This window comes from Globicephala melas, chromosome 10 (genome assembly GCF_963455315.2).
Source record: "Globicephala melas chromosome 10, mGloMel1.2, whole genome shotgun sequence".
NCBI classification, from domain to species: Eukaryota; Metazoa; Chordata; class Mammalia; order Artiodactyla; family Delphinidae; genus Globicephala; species Globicephala melas.
This window is the reverse complement of record NC_083323.1, coordinates 71,961,143-71,980,818: the sequence shown is the minus strand read 5'-3', so window position 1 is coordinate 71,980,818 and position 19,676 is coordinate 71,961,143. Positions and strand designations below refer to the sequence as shown.

General features: G+C 35.3%; 1 protein-coding gene across 1 annotated transcript in view; it reads right to left on the bottom strand.

The window, feature by feature from the left end:
• SLC2A13 (solute carrier family 2 member 13) overlaps positions 1-19,676 on the bottom strand; it is a 430,471-nt gene that overhangs the window by 50,903 nt on the left and 359,892 nt on the right. The gene's annotated exons all lie outside the window — the stretch shown is intronic.

The window sequence follows — 19,676 nt, the reverse complement described above, 5'->3', positions numbered from 1 at the left end:
GGGGTGTTGGGAAAAATAGGTGAAGGGAATTAAGAGGTACAAACCGCCAGTTAGAAAATAAATAAGCCATCGGGATGTAATATAAAGCATAAGGAATATGGTCAATACTATTGTAATAACTTTGTATGGGGACAGATGACTACTAGACTTATGGTGATCATTTCATAATGCATGCAAATGTCAAATCATTACATTAGGTACACCTGAAACTAATATAAAATTGTACATCAACTATATTTCAATAAAAAAGAAAGAAATTGTAACAGAAAACTGGTTTTCATGTGGATAAATGTAAACAAGCAGTGATTTGATAAAAAGGCACTGGTTAGAATGGTGGGAAAAAATACTATGTTTGCTATTCAGAAGACATACTTAAATATATGGATGCAGATAGTTGAAATAATAATGAAGAAAAAGATATAACAAACAAAATTAACAAAAAGAAAACTGGTGAAACTATACAATAATAGACATAATGGATTTTGAGGCAAAAATAGTTATCAGGCATAAATGATTCATAATAATAAAAGGTTCATTTCATCAGAAAAACATAATAGTTCTCATCTTGTAAACACCTGATTAAAGATACTTCAAGCTATGTAGAGCAACACTAGGATTTCAAATAAAACTGACAACTTCACAATCATGAGGATAGAATTGAATATTCATTCTCGAAAACTCCTAGGTTAATAATAATTATTATCTGTCAAAACCAATTTACTTATCATTCTCATGTTATAAACATACACTTGCTTTAGTATTCCCTGTTTCCTCTGCTCTTAGGTTGTTCTGCCACTTTTGCTAATGCAGTATAACATAAAGGGGACACAGACTGGTTAATTAATTAATTTACTCAACAAATATTTACTGCTTGACTCCTAGGCTCCAGGCATTTTTCTAGTCTGTGGTGTCAGAAAAGGTCTCTACTCTCATGGAGCTTACATTCTAGGTGGGCACACAGAAAACAAACAGATAAACATAAAAATATTTTTGTATTTACATGTTAAGTATAAACATAGTATTATAAATACTAAAAAGGGAAACAAAACAGAGTGAGAAGTACAAGGAGTAGGGCAGGGGTAGTTTGCTATTTTTATAGGGCTCTCAGTTAAGGGCTCTAATGTAAGGTAATGATTGAGCTGAGATGGAAGAGAGCACTCCCTGTAGGTATCTGAAGACAGGCAAGTGTGAAACCCGAAGATGGAAGCCTGCTCAGTATCTGCAAGAACAGAGGCTGCAGCAAAGTGAGCAAGGAAGACTGCATTGGGAGGCCAGGTCAGAGAAGCATGTGTTCATGTGCTCAGAGTGTGTAGGACTTTGTAGGGGTGGTTTTTATTCCAAGTGACACGGGAAGCCATGAGAGAGTTCTGAACAGAACAGTAGTGTGAACTGGCTTCCAGTTTAAAGGGTCACTGTGGCAGTTTTGTGGAGAACATAGTACAGGGGAGGCCATGCGGGAGCCAGGGCTATCGCAGGCAGATGAGTTAGGAGGCTCCTGAAGTAATCCAGGGGAGAGAGGACAGTAGCTGGAAACAAGGGTACAAGAAGTGGAAGGGATGGGAAGAAGTAGGATTCTGGGTCTATTGTGAAGAGGGCCCACAGGATAAATGATGAGTCTTTTCTAGGCAGCAGCAGCCACCCACATTATACTCTTTCTTTCAGGTTCTTAATGCCTCTGATTTGTTTTTCTTTTCACAGTCCTAACCCCCACAGGCTATTGGCCTGAAAAATCTGTATTGAAAAACTGATCTATTGCAACATGTGTAAAAGAAAAAAAAAATGCTTTGAAGAAGTTGTAAATACTGGTAAGAACTCTCATTAAAAAATCTGTTCTTTGAAAAACGCTATTGGTATTTTGATAGGGATTGCAATGAATCTGAGATTGCCTTGGGTAGTATGGTCATTTTAACAATATTAATTCTTCTAATTCATGAATCCAGTATACCTTTCCATCTGTTTGTGTCATCTTCAATTTCTTTCATCAGTGTCCTAGTAGGTTTTGAGTACAATAGGTCTTTTACCTCCTTAGGTAAGTCTATTCTTAGATTAAGTTTATTCTTTTTGATGCAATGGTAAATGATATTGTTTCCTTAAATTCTCTTTCTGATAGCTCATTGTTATTGTATAGCAATGCAACAGATTTCTGTAAGTATACAGAAGTAAGTATCCTGTAAGTATTACAGGATACAAGATCAGTAATCTTGTATCCTGCAACTTTACCAAATTCACTGATGAGCTCTAGTAGTTTTTTGGTATCATCGTTAGGATTTTCTGTGTATAGTATCATGTCACCTGCAAAAAGTGACAGTTTTACTTCTCCCTTTGTAACCTGGATTCCTTTTATTTTTCTTGTCTGACCACTGTTGGCTAAAACTTCTAATACTATGTTGAATAAAAGCAGCAAAAGTGGGCATCCTTGTCTTGCTTCTGATCTTAGAGGAAATGCTTTCAGCTTTTCAACACTGAGTGTCATGTTTGCCATTGGCTTATCATATATGGCCTTTATTATGTTGAATTATGTTCCCTCTATACCCACTTTCTGGAGACTTTTTATCATAAATGGATGTTGAATTTTGTCAAAAGCTTTATCTGCATCTATTGAGATGATCATATGGTTTTTATTCTCCAAATTGTTAATGTGATGTATCACACTGACTGATTTGTGGATACTGAACCATCCTTGCATCCATGAGATAAATCTTACTTGATCACGGTGTATATTTTTAATGTATTGTTGGATTCAGTTTGCTAATATTTTGTTGAGGATTTTTATATCTACGTTCATCAGTGATATTGGCCTGTAATCTTTTTGTATGTGTTTGATATCTTTCTCTGGTTTTGGTATCGGGGTGATTCTTGCCTCTTAGAATGCATTTAGAAGCATTCCTTCCTCTGCCATATTTTGGTATAGTCTGAGAAGGACAGATGTTAATTCTCCTCTAAATGTTTGGTAGAATTCACCAGTGAAGCCATTTGGTCCTGGACTTTCATTTGTTGGGAGTTTTTATTACTGGTCAATTTCAGTACTGGTAATGAGTCTGTTCATATTTTCTATTTCTTCTTGGTTCAGTCTCAGGAGACTGTACATTTCTAGGAATTTGTCCATTTCTTATAGGTTATCCATTTTATTGGCATATAGTTGTTTGTAGTAATGAATTTGTATGGAAACACAAAACACCTTAAATAGTGAAAACCATCTTGAGAAAAAAGAACAGAGCTAGAGGTGTCACCCTCCCTGACTTCAGACTATACTACAGAACTATAGTAATCTAAATAGTATGGTACCAGCAGAAAAACAGACACATAGATCCTTAGAACATAACAGAGAGCTCAGAAATAAACCCACACACTTATGGCCAGTTAATCTATGACAAAGGAGGCAAGAATATACAATGGAGAAAGGACAGTCTCTTCAGTAAGTGGTGCTGGGAAAACTGGAAAGCTACACGTAAAAGAATGAGATTAGAACACTTCCTCACACCATATACAAAAGTAAATTAAAAATGGATTAAAAACCTAAATGTAAGACCAGAAACCATAAAAATTGTAGAAGAAAACATAGGTAAAACACTTTGACATAAATCACAGTAGTATTCTTTTGGATTTGTCCCCTAAGGCAAAGGAAACAAAAGCAAAAATAAACAAATGGGACCTAATTAAACTTAAAAGCTTTTGCATAGCACTAGAAACCACTGACAAAATGTAAAGACAACGTACTGAATGCGAGCATATATTTGCAAATGATATGAGTGATAAGGGGTTAATATCCAAAAATACAAATAGTTCAAATAACTCAATATCAAAAAACCAAACAATCTGATTAAAAAATTGGCTAGAAGACCTGAACAGACCTTTTTCCAAAGAAGACATACAGATGGCCTACAGGCCCATGAAAAGGTGCTTAACATCACTAATCATCAGGGAAATACAAATAAAAAACACGAGATATCACCTCACACCTGTCAGAATGGCTATCATCAAAAAGACCAAAAATAACAAATGTTGGGAAGGATGTGGAGAAAAGGGAACCCTTGTATACTGTTGGTATGAATGTAATTTGGTGCAGCCACTGTGGAAAACAGTATGGAGGTTCTTCAAAACCTAAAAATAGAACTACCATATGATCCAGCAATTCTACTCCTGGGTACTTATCTGAAGAAAATGAAAACTAACTAACTTGAGAAGATACATGCATCTCAATGTTATTCGCAGCATTATTTACAATAGCCAGCATATGGAAGCAATCTAAGTGTCCATCAATAGATGAATGGATAAAGAAGATGTGGTATATATATGTACAACTGGATACTACTCAACCATAAAAAAGAATGGAATTTTGCTGTTTGCAACAACATGGATGAACTTGGATGGGATTATGCTTAGTGAAATAAGTCAGGTAGAGAAAGTCAAATACTGTATGATATGACTTATGTGTGAAATCTAAAAATAACACAAACTAGTAAATACAACAAAAAAGAAACAGACTGACAGATATAGAGACCAAACTAGTGGTTACCAGTGCAAAGACAGAAGAGGGGAGAGGCAAGATAGGGGTAGGGAATTAAGAGGTGCAAACAGCTATGTGTAAAATAAATGAAATACAATGATATACTGTACAGCATAGGGAATATAGCCAATATTTTATAATAACTATAAATGGAGTATAATCTTCAAAAATTGTGAATCACTAAGTTGTACACCTAAAACTTATATAATATTTTAAATCAACTATATCTCAATAAAAATCTATTCTGCATAAACAATCTGTTCATTAAAAGGCAAAGGGAAGTGAAGGGAGTTTGAGGGGTTGGCACCTCCTCAGTAACTCAGGTACCCAGGAAACTGGATCTGAGTGGGCAATTCAGTCAAGGTCTTAGACAAATGACAGAGAAAGGGGAGTTACCTGGCCTTTTCTTCACTTTTGTTTGCTGAATGGAAAAAGGAAAGATAGCTGAATGGACATTTTAGAAACATAGGCAGAGAGCAGAAAGCTGTGGGGAGAATTCACCTAGTTTCATGGGTAAATGGATAAATCAGCAAGAGACAATTAATAGCTGGTGTATTCATTAAACACTCTTCTTAGCTATAGCAGCTTGCCTGAAAATTTTACAACCTTCTTTCTGATATTGGCTGCTGCCTGAGAAAGCTTAGAGTGACAAAATCTTAGCTATAGCAGAACAGATTATTTAAAATCACAAGATCATTTGTATATGAATGCATGAAACAGGCCCCTGAGAATATAATTTCAAAATCAAAAAATTAATAAAAATTTGTTGAGAAGTTTATATTTTAGAGTTGATTTCCCTGATCTTGCCTGAAACCTCTGAAGCTGAACTATCAGACCAAAAGCTCTCAATCCTTTTGAAAATGAAATGAAGGATATGTCGGAACCATAACTTTGTCCAACAAAGTGTAAGGTATTCTTAAGGGAAATATCTAACTGACCCTAGGTGCCTGATGAATTACCCTTTTCCAGGACAAAAGGGTATTCTGTCCTTTTCCCCTAAATGCTACTGGATACATTTTCCCTAGGCTCCAATTAGAAGCGACACAGGATGTTGACTACATTTATCATTATCCGCATATTATAAAATGTCCATAAAAAGGCATGTTTTCAGTTGAGACAAAATCTAATCTGAGGGCTTCTCTGGTGGTGCAGTGGTTGAGAGTCCGCCTGCCGATGCAGGGGACACGGGTTCGTGCCCCGGTCCGGGAAGATCCCACATGCCGCGGAGCGGCTGGGCCCGTGAGCCGTGGCCTCTGAGCCTGAGCGTCCGGAGCCTGAGCTCCGTCCGGAGCCTGTGCTCCGCAACGGGAGAGGCCACAGCAGTGAGAGGTCCGCGTACCGCAAAAAAAAAAAAAAAAAAAAAAAAAAAAAAAATCTAATCTGAGATAGATCTAGGTGCTAGATACATGAAATTCTACTGTGCTTGAAAAGCTATGAATTCTTCAAGAAAACTTCCTTATAGTTCAACTCAGGAAAAAAATCTCAAGGGTACTTTAGACAGTATACAAACGGTCAACAACATAATATTTGAAAATTCTCCTAAGTGCTTAAATTACATATGGGAAACAATTTAGTTGTTATAAGTTTTGTCATGTAATAATGAAATCAAGATATTTGAAAATAACTTTTTAGCATTTAAAATGGGAAACAACCCAGATGTCCCTCAATTGGTGAATGGTTAAAAAATGATACATCTGGTACTATGCAATACTAGTTAGCAATAAAAAGGAACAAACTGTAACAGGGTGGCCTGAGTTACATCGCTGTGGCTAGAGGGCCCAAGCTTACAGGACCTGCCACCTCTGCCCAGTTCCCTGCCTGTGGGTGCTGCTGTGACTGGGAGGCTGGAGTCATGCGCACTACCTCCACTGCTGTTACTGAGTTGTCTGGGGATGTGGCCTCAGCCACTGTGGCCAGGGACCAGGATTGTGGGCACCATCTCTGCTGTTTCCCTGGTTCCGCCTCCTCTATGTGTTCCGATCTACCCATGTTCAGATGCACAGATGTGTGGATCTCTCCAGCATCTTGCTGTGCTGGGCGGAGGAACCCTTGTTGAGTTATGGATGTTTAACTAGATGTAGATTGAAGGGCATAGACAAAGGAACCATCCCACAATGCTATGATGCTGCTATCACTCACCCTTAATTTCTTAAAGCTGTCTGTAAATCTAAAATTATTTAAAATTAAAAGGTTAAAAATTTTTAAATAAAGCATGGCTAGAAGACATGATGAATGTACGAGCTTGGCTAATCATTCACTTTCAAAGGTAAACTGATAAAGTTATTCAGAATTTGGCTTTTAATAACTACCAGGAGAATCTTGCAGTAGCTCATGGTGCCACCAAATGCTGCTTGCTAAAAGAAGAATCAGTCTGCCCTTTGAAAACAACTAGAAAAATGTAATTTTGTATCTTAGGATCTGCTTTTGGTCACTGGAGATTAGTTTTGCTTTTCCAGAATTTCAAATAAAGACAACTATACATTATATATTGCTTTGTGTCTAGATTCTTCTGCCCAATATAGTGTTTTGAAATTCTACCAAGGTATTGGATATACCAGTCATTCATTTTGTTTATTTCTGAGTGGTATTCAACTGTTAGGGTATATCATAGTTTGTTTATCCATTCACTTATTGATGTAACCTTTGGAGTAGTTTCCAGTTTTGTCTATTATGAATGAGGCTGCTATGAACAATAACATGTAAATCTTTCTTGGATACATGTTTTTATCACACTTGAGTAAATACGTAGTAGTTGATTACTGGGTTGTACAGAAAATGTATGACAAGCTTTATATGAAACTTCCCAGCTGATTTCCAAAGTGTTTGTACCAGTTTGCATTCCCACAGACATGCTTTGCAACCTCACTAACACTTGGTAGTGGTCAGTCTTTTTCATTTCATTCTAGTGGTTAGCTGTGGCGTGGCATGTCACAGTGATTTTTACTTGCATTTCTCTGATGACTAACAATGTTAAACATCTCATTATGTGCTTATTTGCCATCTCTATATTGTGTTTTGTAAAGTGTCTGTTCAAATCTTTTGGCCTTTATTTGGGTTATTGTTTCCTTGTTTATCTTATTATTAAGTTATAAAAATTATTTATCCATAAAGTTCTTTGTCAGATGCATGTATTGTAAATAGTTACTTCTGGTCTGTAAATATTACTTCTAGTTTGTATGCTTTTTACTCTTTTAACGGTGTCTTTCAGAGTAGATAATTTCAATTTTGATGAACTCTAATATATCAAAAAATTTTCTCTTTTATTGTCTGTGCTTTTTGAGTCCTACCTTCCTAAAAATTATTTGCCTATCTTGAAGTCACAAAGACTTCCTCCTACGTTTTCCTATAGAAGTTTTATGATTCTAAGTTTTACATTTAGGTCTATGATCCATTTTGAGTTATTTATTGTTTATGGTGTGAGGTAAGAATTGAGGTCCATTTCTCCCTGATTTAGATAGCCAATTTTTCTAGTGCCATTTGTTGAAAAGAATATCCTTTCCTCATTAAATTAACTTTGCATCTCTGTTAAAAATCAACTGGTCATACATGTATGGATTTATTTCTAGACTCTATTCTGTTTCATTCATGTGTATGTCTGTCCTACCAATACCACATTATCTTGATTTCTGTAACTTTATAGTAAGTCTTGAAATCCTTCAAGCCAAATCTTCATTGTTCTTATTTTTCAAAACTGTTTTGGCCACTCCACTTCTTTTGCATTTCTGTATAAACCTTAGAACCGACTGGCCATTTTTACAGAATAATCTGTTAGGAGTTTGATTGGTATTATTTGAATGTATAGATCAGTTTGGAGAAAACTGACATCTTAACAATATTGAATCTTCCAATTCATGAGCCTGGTATATCTCTCTACTTAGTTAGATCATCAGTTCATTCAGCAACATTCTGTAGTTTTCAGTGTAGTTGTCTTGACATTTCTTGTTATATTTATCTTTAAGAATTTATACGTTTTGGTGTTATTATAATTAGCTTTGTTTTTAAAACACATTTCATTTGCCAGTTGTTAAGTATTAGAAATAAAATTCATTGCTGTATATTGACCATTTTAAGAACTTGCTAACCTCACTTATTTGTTCTAATAGCTTTTGTGTAAAAATAGTTTCATCTGAAAATAGAATACATGTTCTTTTCCAACCTGTATGCTTTTTCTTGCCTTATTATACCAGATAAAACTTCCAATAAAATGTTGCATGGAAGTAGTAGGAGTAAACATTCTAACCTTGTTCCCAATGTTAGAAGGAAAATATTCAGTTTTCACCATTAAGTATGATGTTAGCTGTAGGGTTTTCCCACAAATGTCCTTTATCAGTTTGAGGAAATTTCCTTCTAATACTATCCTTCTGAGAGTTTTTAATCACAAATGGGTGTTAAATTTTGTCAAAACCTTTTTCTGTATATATTGAGATGATCATATGTACTTTTACCTTTATTCTATTAGTATGATGAATTACACCAACCGATTTCAGAGGATAAATCAATCTAGCATTCCTTTATATTGCTGGATTCAATTTGAGAATTTCTGTGTCTATATATATGAGGGATATTAGGATGTTGTTCTAAAATTCTCCTTTTTTGGTAGTTTTTGTACGGCTTTGGTACCAAGATGATACCAATCTTAAGTTCCCCCGCCCTCCACTTCCCCTGCTACTCTCTGAAAGAGTTTATGTAAGATTGGCATTATTTCTTCCTTAAATATCTGGTATCATTCACCAAGGAAGCCATCTGGGTTTGGGTTTTCTTTGTGGGGAGGTTTTTAATTACAAATTTGATTTTTAAAATAGATATGATTTAAGTTTTTTATTTTTGTGTGTATTTTGGTAATTTGTATCTTCAAAGATTTTGTCCACTTCATCTAAGTCTTCTCTTTTAATTCTAATAGTAATGAGTTATGTATTCTCTTTTTTTTCCCCTTGATGAATCTAGGTATAGTTAATCAACTTTATTGCTCTCTTTAAAAATAGCTTTTGATTACATTCACTTTACTGCTTCATCTACTGTCCTGTATTCTATTTTATTGATTTCTGTGTATCCTTTCTTTTCTTCTACTTACTATGCGTTTTATTTGCTCTTCATTTCCTAGCTTCATAATTGGAAGTTGTTAGATTATTGATTTGAGACAGTTCTTATTTTCTAATATAATTATTTTAAACTAAAGTTTGCCCCAAGCATTGCTTTAAGCTGCATCCCAAGATTTTTGATGTATTTTCACTTTCACTGGGTTGAAAATATTTTCTAATTTACTTTGTGAGTTCTTTTTTATACTATGGGCTACCTGGCAGTGTGCTGTTTAATTTCTAAATATGTGGAAATTTTTGTGAAGACTTTTTTTTTTTTACTGATTTCTAAGTTAATTTTACTGTGGTCAGAAAATGTACTTTATATGAATTCACTTATTTAACATGTCGAGACTTGTTTTATAACCCAGAATATTGTAGATCTTAGTAATGTTCCATGTTCATTTGAGAAGAGTATGTATTCTGCTGCTGTCACTACCAACTTTGAATCCCATCATGACTTCCGTTTGATTTAAAATTTAAAATAATTAAAAAATTTAATTTGTAATATTAATTAAACAAAATTCCTACACTACATACATTTTTTGAACTAGGGTTTCCATTTTATATTGAAAAATGTAAATCTTGGAAATTCTCTAATGCCTACCCTCACAAGTCTTAGGTAACTCCATATTTTAAAAGTTTCAGTTTTGGACAATATCCAGTATGAGTGATTTCCTATTGCTTCATTAATATTATATTGCCAAATTCTGTAAGGCCATAATCACACCTTTCAGGAGGAGGAAAACTGCTCATGAATATTCTCTTAAATTTTGCCTGCACAATGTTGTTTATTTCTTTATGACAATTAGGGGTTAAATTAACTTAAAATGTGAAGACTAGGGACAAGACTCCAAAAAATTAACCAACCATTCTGATGTAGATTGTACTTCTGGAGTTTTAATGTCATCACTTTACCACTCAAGGCAATGGGCTACAGATATAGACAGCAGTTGATAGTTTATGAGGAATAAGCTCACTGATGACATTTAATGAATTATTTATAATTTCCTCAGTGTACATTTTTTTTACCAGCCTAAACATTTTACAAGTAGCGGGTAAAGTGGAAACATCTATTACTTTAAGAAAAATACAACAAGGCTTGAGCTGACTTTATTATGTCATCAAGTAACATACTGTCTTACTAAAGAAATTTAATAAAAATTCTGATAATACTAAGCATTGGGATAGTTGTATAAGGTTTAATGAAAATGAATTGATGAAAGTTCTTATAAACTTAAGAATGCATTTATAGAAAAATGAACTCTTTTTTATCTCAAAATACTTGCATGCTTAATAAAGAAATTTTTAATTTTACACTTGCCAATTAGGTATGCAATTCCAATTTACAAAGTTAGTTAAATCAGGAAGTTATCTTAGATTGTGGAAGTTATCCATAGATTGTGGAAATGAGATTTACAATCAGGTCTTTTTAATCAAGTGTACATATTCTTTTCACATATATTTTCATTTGACTTTTTCAATGATCTTGCATGGCAAGTAAAATCCTTCTTTCCATTTTAAAGATAAGCAAACTGATAACAAGACAGGTAAAATGAATGACCCAACGGCACACTGTGGTCAGCTACTGAGTCCAGATAAAAATCAAAGTCTTCTGACCCCATGTAGTGCTTTCTTTCTGCTATACCAGAGGTCAATTCATTTTAGACTTTTGAAAAAAACTTCTGGAATCCCATATACTCAACTATGAGTCAGAAATAGAAAAGGAGGAAATAGAATAAGGCTTAGAATCCTGTGAGCTGTGGTGGATATGATAATGGTCTGGCCTTTATTTGTTAACTACTGTCATTTCTACTACAAGTTTCTCAAAAAAGTCTGGCCTAATCTATATTATACAAAATCATTCACAAGAATAAAATTGACAGATTCTTTGTCAAAATACCTAGAGGACTGGTGGCTGGAGCACTCTCATTTTCTTTTTACTATTCTTTCAACAATTTTCACACATACTGAGAGATTTCTATGTGCCAGGCATAATGCTTGGCAGATAGAACAACACTGTCTAACTTTGCCCTTGTGAAGTTTCCAGTTTGAGGACAGAGGAAAACAGGTATATAAATTGCCATAATGCAACATAAGGAAATAATTATAGATTATTGATAAAGCACTAGAGAGCAGCTGTACTTAAGGGGCTGAGAATAGGGTGTTTTGGAGTAATAGCTGAAAAGTATCTTAATATATGCTAGCTGTAATGAAATAACTTCTTATATTTCCAGTCTGAGAAAAATAATTAACTACTATTTTACAATAGTTGATAAATTATATCACAGGCCACCACTCTCTAAGAGATTTTTGAGAGTTTTCTGTAAGGCCAAACTTTTTATATATTTTATGTATAAAATAAATGTAGCCAAAAAACCAGAGAAGTAAAATAATCTTTTAATGTTTACACTTCAGAATCAGTGGGTGATATTATAAATCCAGAGGTTTCTGAAATATTTTCCCTTTTGTTCAGAGCAATATTTTTTGTTCAAGAAATTCAATTAGATGTTCAAGAATTAATCAGTTAGCTATACTGTAGATCCTACAGTGTTCACAAAATTCTAACTGTAACATTTAAATCCATGAGGCATATAGTGTGTCCTAGAGTGATACTGAAGTTTAAAATAGTTTCACTTGAATTTGTCTCTTCCTCTTAAAATTTTAGTGAACTGATTGTTTGTTTCCGGGTTGGGTCTATGCTTTATTGTCATGCTTCTCAAATTAGCACATGTGCTACAGAATAAAAGCACATTCCCAAAGAACAAAAATCTTCCTTTTGTTACTGATGGGATGAAGGATGAGATGAGAGGTGGTAGGTTGGGGTTGTCTAGAAAAATTAATGGATAAGTATATAACAATTATAATACTAAACTGAACGTGGCTATACTTTAGAATATAAAGGAGAATTCATATAAATTAAAAAAAACACTAGATTAAAAACCAAGCAAATACAAACAAACCTGCCCTCTCATGTGTCTCCTTGGACTATGCTGCCAGAACTTCTATCCATTGGCTTTTATTCTGCTTAGCCCTTAGGGATAAGTTTGTGATAAGCAATGCTTTATTGAATTCAGAATAATTCTGAATATTATTATTTTTAAGAGTTTGAAAGACTTTAATAAAAAGAGGCATAGAGGATCAGATGCTCTGAACTTGTTTTATATCCAATACACTAGGTGTGCCCGATCATTTCTCTTATCTTGGGCAAGTATATTATTATTCCAGTGTGGTTTGGGTCATTTCCAATTTTAGAATGACAACAGCCACAAACGCCTTGAAAGGGGGAAGAGAATATGTAGGTAGTAAGCGACTTTCTTCTTCTCTTTTCAAAACAGCACACACACAATATCTCATTCAATTTTTTGGGTTGGAAGATAAAAGAAGAATGAATGGTATTGGGAAAACACTAACTTCTTTGAACATCTCACTCAGGAGTACTGAAAACAAATTCATAAGGGCTAGAAAGTGTCTTCCAAAGACTCAGATTAATTCACAACCAGTTTTATGTCACTCATTTCAGGAGTGGTGTGTACATGTGGGGTGGGATGGAGGAGGTCATCGGTCAAGGTTACACTGCTGCTACAAATCACAAGTAAATTCACGGGGTGATCAGTTCCATTCTTATTTCAATTTAGGATGGGCTCTGCCAGCTTCCAATTGTGGATTACATGCTCCACAAATTTAGGCTCACAATAATTTATATTCTATCACCTCCTTATCTAAAGCAGAAAACAATACCTTCCCTGAAATGAAATGGTTGTACTACAGGACATGAAAAATTTATAGAAACCAGCTGAGAAAAGAAACTGATGATTGCTGAGGGGTTTAATGAAACAAAGATATAGTACCCTTCATCTACATTCAAAAAAACGTTATTTGTACACAGTAGATATAATAAAATTAACGCTATACATACTATTTCATCTTTAGCTTTTTGTATATGTTAAATATATACTTAAGAAATATCTATGCCCAATGTATTCAATATACAGCTATTAAATACTAAATCTGTAAGAAAAATTCAAAGCTGTCAATCTTATGAGGACTTTGTCAACATCTAGAGCAATTCTGCTTACTTCAAAGGCAGTTCCTTGCCCAGGCAAGAGAGATCTGCAAATAAGAAAAAAATCACTACAGAGAAGACTGACTATGTCCACAGGTTGTTTCCTGAGCTGCCCTCCTGGAACTTGTCTACGTTTGCCCTTTTTATCTCCAGATTCTTCTCTACTTTACCATTCCAATTTGAATATCTTTATGATAACAACTTCCAGCTCTTTATCCTCTCCCCATACTCTTAATTTACTTCCTGCATTATACTCTGCTGCTGAGCTTTCTTGAGCCACTCCTATGACCCAACTGACATACCTAGGAGTGTGACCCCCCTTCATAGTTATGCCAAATAAACGAAACCAGAATATGTCATGCCAAAATAGCCTTTTCCATATAAGAATTATTTTGACCTAAAGGCAATTAAAAAGCAGCAAAAGCAGGAAAGCTCTCTGCCCTTCTATGTGCCTAAAAGCAGGACATAAATTTAGAAAGATGTCCCTCCTTCCCTCTCTAAACATCACAGGAACAACTTTAGACTATTATCAGCCGGGAGATGGCACCAGAGGAATCTATGTAACAGACTTTACCAACTAGCCTTGATCTCCCATTCCTTTCCCATATATTTGCCTTCCTACAATTTGCCACCTCTAGGGACTCAAGGTCCTTTGCTTTTGCCTTGTCACTTCTCTAAAATTTATTGCTCTTTGTTGAAAATGCTACATAAGCCTGAATTCTGAGCCACCTCTTTGAGTTACTCATTCCTGAGCTTCTCATATTAACATGTATATATGAGATATAGACGTTAATAAACTTCTGTTTGTTTTCTCTGGTTAGTCTGTCTTGTTACAGAGCCTAGCTGAGAACCTAGGATGGGTAGAGGAAGAATTTTCTCCCCTAGGTGAATTCTCAGAGCTTGCGTCCTTCCTGGTTCAGGGCAGACAGAAATAATCACATAGAAATTCTCAGGCTTAAATAAGCAGCAGTACTAAATATGTTTCCTAGTTTAATTGTAAAAGATATAGACTATTTCCTTCTTAATTTCTATTTAAAGGAGCAAAGTTGTAACACTGTATCAAGAATTATTTGCTAAATGTTCACTGCTCCCAAGATATCACATATCTTACAAATCAATGAAGAACTTAGAATAATAGCTTTGTTAACAAGGAAGAGGATGTTCTGGGCAATAATACATCTTTGTTGAACTCTGATGTTACTAAAAGTGGCTTCTGTGACATTGCCGAAGGCAAGGACATTTCTATGCTTCGTAATCACCTTTGAAATTATTTTTCAAGACTGTCTAACTGTCCTACTTGATCTCTCCCAATTTTTAAGAATACTAAACTTTGCAATCCTATTTTAGGTTATAGGCAAAGTTATTAGTTAATGTTTGTTGAATAAATAGGCAGAATATATGTAGATAATAAGTTTCATACATGTTTTCCCCCACATGACAACTACAGTCTGAATGCACAGATGTAGAAAAGAGTTTCAGATGTTATTGAAATATAAAATGTTAACTTAACTATGTTCTGCCCTTTCCTTTATCCCTAGATTCTCTTGAGCAGAATTCTGATCTCCTGTTTCCTAAGCCAAATAATTAAAAGTAACAATAGGTCTGCATAATCAACTACTTCCTAAAAGCTCAATACTAAAACAAGTAAGATGATTTTCCACTACTAATCAGTTTTCAGTCAACCAGCATGCACCCACAAGAAACAAAATCAGTACAGTTATCTGAACAATAGTTTCCCATCCCTGATGCTTCAAAAGTTTGGATAGCTCTAATATTTTAATAAATGGGTTTCCATGCATCACACATCAGTCTCATTTTTAAGCTTTCAATGAAATTTTCATAAAGAATAATTAAGAACGTTCACTGCAGCCTTATTCACAAGAGCCAAGATATTGAAACGACCCAAGTGTCTGTCCATGGATGTATGGACAAGGAAAACATGATTTTATGTATGTGTGTATACACACACACACACACACACACACACACAAAATGGAATATTATTCAACCATAAAAAGAGGAATATCCTGCTATTTGTGACAAAATGGATGAGCCAGGAGAGCATTATGCTAAGTGAAATAAATCAGACACAGAAAGACAAATACTCTATGATCTCACTTATATGTGGAATCTAAAAAGTCAAGCTCATAGAACCAGAGAGTAAAATGGTGGTTGTCAGGGTCTGGGGGATGCAAGAAATAGGGAGACGTTGGTCAAAGGGCACAAACTTTCAGTTATAAGATGAGTAAGTTCTGGGGACCTAATGTACACCATGGTGATTACAGTTAACAATACAGAATTTTATATTTGAAATTTGCTGAGAGAGTAAACCTTAAATGTTCTCACCACACACAAACACACAAAAGGTCACTATGTGAAGTGCTGGGTGTGATAACTAACTTGATGATGGTAGGCATTTCACAATGTATATGTATGTTAAATCACCATGTTATACACCTTAAGAAAATCATATTGTACAACTTAAATATAAACAACTTTTGTCAATCATATCTCAATAAAGCTGGAAAAAATAATAATAAAGAATAATATATGCTATATCTTCATGAGGCTTAAAAGCTCATAAAATTAATTAATGATTTATTAATGGGTTTACAGTTTAGAGACATTTTCCTCAGTTATGTCATAGAAAGTTCAAGTAAGTTACCATGATAGGGGGTATTCAACATTATTTTAAAATATACTTAAGGTGGGAACACATAATTTTATAAATATTTACAGTCCATACTTTTTTTTAATTTTTATTTTTTTTGCAGTACGCTGGCCTCTCACTGCTGTGGCCCCTCCCGTTGCGGAGCACAGGCTCCGGCTGCGCAGGCTCAGTGGCCATGGCTCACAGGCTCAGCCGCTCCGCGGCATGTGGGATCCTCCCGGACCGGGGCACGAACCCGTGTCCCCTGCATCGGCAGGCAGACTCCCAACCACTGCACCACCAGGGAAGCCCTACAGTCCATACTTTTTATCTGAAATACTCTGCCTCATAGCTTGCCATAAACATTTATTCCTCAAGCCTTCCATTATTTGAAATTCCTAAAAGCCAGGTTTGGTTTTTAAAACTCATTCCATATTTGCACATTCTACAACACATTTTCACACACCTTCTCTCGCAAATGGCCTTGACCTTAAGTAGTATACATGGTAAATACTTTTCTTTTTTTACATATTTGTAAAAAGAAACATTCATTTATTTACAATTACTTTAAAACTTGCTTGCATAAATGTTTCTATCTGTCCTAAATTATAAGTCTTGAGGTAATGTTTGTGTCTTTTTATCAATAAATACATATTTTTGTTTTCACAGAAGAAAAATATTTATAAGCCTTATAAATCATCACATACATCACATACAAAGGACAAAGCAGAAAAGAGGGAAGATAAGATCCAATATGCAGAACACTGTAGAAAGATCACAGAGCTCTTTAGAGGCAGAGCTGAGTCTGAATTTCTGCTCTGCTGCTTATTTTGTGACTTCAGTCAAGTTTCCTAACATCTCTGGCCTTATTTTTTTCCCTACCTCAGAGGATAGTAATGAGGACTAAGCTAATGTATATAAAATACTTGGTAGAGTCGCTGGAACGTAAAAAGTTTCCAGTAATGGTAGTAACTGCAGTTTATCATCGTTATTGTTGTAGACATTATTTTTGTCTTCCTCTCATTATTGGAGCTGGTTATTCAGTGTCCTAAGGCCTTTTTCATCTCCTCACCCTTTACCTTCCTTTTGACCCCTGTTCTTTACTGCAGAACTCTTTCCTGCTCTTCTCATGAGTGCCCTAAGCTTCAGATACCACCCTTTCATTGCTAACTCCCAAACTGATATCTCCAGTCTGGTTTCCTATTCTACATCCCCAGTTAAATGCTGAAATGTTGTTTCAAATTTAACATGTCTAAAACTAATTTATTTCTCTCATAATCTTTCCCACATCAGTAGGAGTGGTGGACAAGAAGCCACAAGTGCACAGAGAACTAGGCCAGGCTTAGGTACACGAAGATCCCCTAAATCTCTCAGCCTTCATCTCCTGACCCTGTAAAGTTCCTCTGGGATGGGGAGAGCCTTGCTCCCACGGACTTTATATCTCATGTATACTGCTGGTGTCCAAATCCTGGCCATTGCAGTCATTGCCATTGCCTTGTTACCGGTGAGTCCTGGCACTGAACAGGAAGATTCCTAGATACTTCTGGGTTTTAATTCTGGTCCCTTCCTAAGTCCATAACTTTGTCTAAGTCACAGCCCTGCTCTGTGGCTTGATTTCCTCACTTGTAACACAAGGGTGAAGACACTAACACTAAGGTAACCATATAATTTTAGTCCAAACCAGGACACGTTTTTTTTTTTTTGCGGTACGCAGGCCTCTCACTGCTGTGGCCTCTCCCGTTGCAGAGCACAGGCTCCGGACGCGCAGGCTCAGCGGCCATGGCTCACGGGCCCAGCAGCTCCGCGGCATGTGGTATCCTCCCGGACTGGGGCACAAATCCGTGTCCCCTGCATCGGCAGGCGGACTCTCAACCACTGCACCACCAGGGAAGCCCAAACCAGGACACTTTTGAGAATGAAAGGGAGCTGTTAATAATTATGATTAGAGTCACAAGCATACCATGACTATTCTGGGCAAACCAGGAAGTAGAGTGGCCCTAGCTATCACTCATATCCCTTCCTGCATTTCTAATAGTTGAAATAAATACATTTTTAATACCACAGAGCACAATATCAAATTTCAATGTTATCAAATGACTTCAGAAAAAAAAAAACCTCTTTGTATTTCCAGTTACAAATGGATAGAATTTAAACATGAATAGAATTTAAATTCTGTTATAAAAAGCCAACCTACCAATAATTAAACGTAAAAATATTAACATATATGAGTCTGTACCTGCATAACAGGTCTATTTCCAACCTTTTCCTCATACTCATATATCAAATAAATAAATAACAACATAAAGGAAAAAAAATTTGTTTTAGAGGGTTCCAGGGCACATGTGCCTCTGAAATGAAAATAAAGTTGGTTAATACTTTGGAACTATTTACCTTAAAACTAAATTCTTAAATGACATGGGGAGCACTTATCATAATAGATGGCAAGTGACGATACAATGAACAGTGTTATAATGAATTCTTCCCAGAAATCACAGGGATAGAGTATTATGTTCTCAGTTTTCAGGTTGCCATTTGGGTATTATTTTGAAACACTAAGAATTCTGATTGGTTCTGGTACAAACTGTAGAAGTTGTAAACCCAGATAATAACTAATGGAAAACCAATTTTGCTTACTTTTTTCTGAAGCTAGCACTGAAACCATGAGTAGGAAGGATTTGAGTGCTAAATTATGTGTATTGAGGCAGCAGCTCTTTAATTTGAATAACTGGATTTTAGTTCACACCTGCTATCTAGCAAGAAACTTCCTGAGAGTATTTGTATTTCTAATGCTATCCTTCTTTCTGTATCTTAGCAATGTGTATAGTCTTCCCTTTAAATGTCTTTATTAAAATATATAACAACATTTTAAACTGCAGATACCATCACTCTATATATCCCTTATATTAATAAATTTCCAAATGCCTTGCCTTACCTTCTACCCGTGCTTTTAAAAATTCTTCCCTCTTTTTCTATCAGAATTTTACCTTCTAAACCCAAAGTCATTCACGTTAGCCCCTACTTAAATATCTAACAGCTCCTACCACATATAGCAAGATTCTTCAAAGTTAAGGCATTTGGTAACCACCATATCTTTCTTTTTCCTGTATTATTATTTGTTTAATAGTTTTTTTAGATGAGCTTCCTTTTATAGTGTAAGTAAATTTCGTGCCACTTGCACAGTGGAATGCAGTTCATCTTGCTTTATCAGTCAGAAGAGAATAGGTTATGCAGAGGTAACAAAAGAGCCCCAAATCCCAGTGCCATAAACTGGGTTAATTTATTGCTCATGCTACTAGTCCATTGAGGTTAGTCATGATTCTGGTCCACATTTTCTTTACTCTGTGACCAAAGCTAATGGAACACCTTCTATACCGGGAC